The following is a 2,024-nucleotide window of genomic DNA, read 5'->3' as shown; positions in this document are numbered from 1 at the left end:
TGTCCCATCTTTTTTTTTTTAAGAGAAAGTTTTGCTGTAGAGTGCATGCACTCACCAGAAACTCAGAGAGACACAGAGAAAATGAGAAATCACCCCCCGCAGGGGAAGTAGCCATGCCACAGTCCCTTCTCCTCTGGGATGTTAGGCACATGTACACACACACGCCTGGCATGAGTTTCAACTGCACTCGGCCATGTGGGAGTCCAGCACTGTAACCACTATGCCACCTGTTGCCCTGGATCCTGTTTTTTGTTTGTTTGTTTTGTTTTTGTTTGTTTGGTTTTGGTTTTGGTTTGGAGAGGTGTTTTTGTGTGTGTGTGTGTGTGTGTGTGTGTATGTGTGTGTTAGGGCATGTGCACTTGACAGAGAGACAGAGAGAGACAGAAAGACAGAAAGTGAGAAATCACCCCCCAGGGGGATGGCCATGCCACAATCCCTTCTCCTCTGTTCTCTCGGGATCTCAGAAACGCACGCACATGTGCCCAGAGTGAGTTTAAGCCACCAGGTCCGGGCCTTAAACCGCGGTCAACTACATGAGAGTCCAGCGACATAGCCATTACGCTAACTGCTGGTCTCTGATCCAGTATCCTTAATCATTGTACTATAGGCCCAGTCCTCTAGTTTAAGTTTAGGGTTTTTTTTTTAAGAATTATTTTCTTTGGGAACCAGCAGTTAGCATAATGGCTATGTTGCTGGACTCCCACGTAGTCGACTGCAGTTCGCATCCCAGACCCAGTGGCTTAAAACTCAAGCCGGGTGCATGTGCATGCGTGCCCAAGATCCCGAGAGGAGAATGGAGGAGAAGGGATTGCGGCGTGACCATCCTCCCTGGGGGGTGATTTCTCGCTTTCTGTCTCTCTGTCTCTCTCTGTCTGTCTGGTGAATGCACGCGCCCTATAGCGAAAAAACCTCTCCAAAAAAAAAAAAGAATTATTTTATTTAACTTTATTTATTATTTATTTGCCTATTTAATTTGACCAGAGAGGGACGGAGCCAGAGAGAGAGAAAGAGAGGGAAAGTGAGAAAGCAAGCCTCCAGCTCCAGGACTTGAACAGTGGTTGGTCATGTGGGAGTCCAGTGCCCTTAACCACCACACCACCTACCAGGCCCTGTATTTTTGGTTTTATATATTTCTCTTCGTTGTAAGTTTGGAATCATATGTAGAATCTTGCTTTTTTCATTTAGAAATGAATGTCATAGGCAAATATTTATGAAATACTTTTTAAAACATTGTAATAACCACATCTTACCGATGAGCCATAATTTAAAATATCACATACTGCTCCCAATTTTCCAAGACTAATGAACTCTGAACCTAAGCTGGAAGAGAACATAAGAGAACGAGTGTAACAGAGTAGGTGAAGACATGAACTCAGGAGCCGGACTGCCCGAACTTTATCTATTTATTTTTATTTTTGCTGCAGTGTGAGTGCGCTCACCAGAAACAGAGAGAGGGAAAGTGAGAAATCATCCCCCAAGGAATCGGCCATGCCACAGTCCCCTCTTCTTGGCAGTCAAGGTTCTGGGAGTATGCACACAGGTACCAGGTCTAGAACTCGAACCGCCGTATCAGCCATGTGGAGTCTAGCAACCATGCCACCTGCTGGTCCCTGGATTTTCATTTTAACTCCGATGCTTATCACTAGCTGGGTGACCCTGAGCAAGTTACATAGCTTCTCTGTGCCTCAAGTTTGTTACCTGTAAAGTCGAGATTAAATAGTACCTAGTTCATAGGTCATAGGATTAAAGTAGTTCATTTACGTGTAGGGCGCAGAACAGCACCTGGCCTGCCCTATAACAGGGTAGTAATAGTAGTAGTATTTACAGCCCTGATTATTTCTTTTTTTATTGTGTGTGTGTGTCGGGGGAGGGGGGGTTGTTATAGGGCATGTGTGCTTGCCAGAAAGACAGACAGAAAGACAGAAAGCGAGAAATCACCCCCCAGCGGGGATGGCCACACCACAATCCTTCTCCTCCATTCTCCTCTCGGGATCTTGGGCACGCACGCACACGTGTCTGGCGTG

General features: G+C 45.9%; 1 protein-coding gene across 1 annotated transcript in view; it reads left to right on the top strand.

Annotated features, from left to right (window-relative positions):
• MBD4 (methyl-CpG binding domain 4, DNA glycosylase) overlaps window positions 1-2,024 on the top strand; it is a 17,395-nt gene that overhangs the window by 8,800 nt on the left and 6,571 nt on the right.

This window comes from Tupaia chinensis, unplaced genomic scaffold (assembly GCF_000334495.1).
Source record: "Tupaia chinensis unplaced genomic scaffold, TupChi_1.0 Scaffold000704_1, whole genome shotgun sequence".
NCBI classification, from domain to species: Eukaryota; Metazoa; Chordata; class Mammalia; order Scandentia; family Tupaiidae; genus Tupaia; species Tupaia belangeri.
The sequence above is the reverse complement of the archived record's forward strand: the minus strand, read 5'-3'. Positions and strand labels throughout refer to the sequence as shown.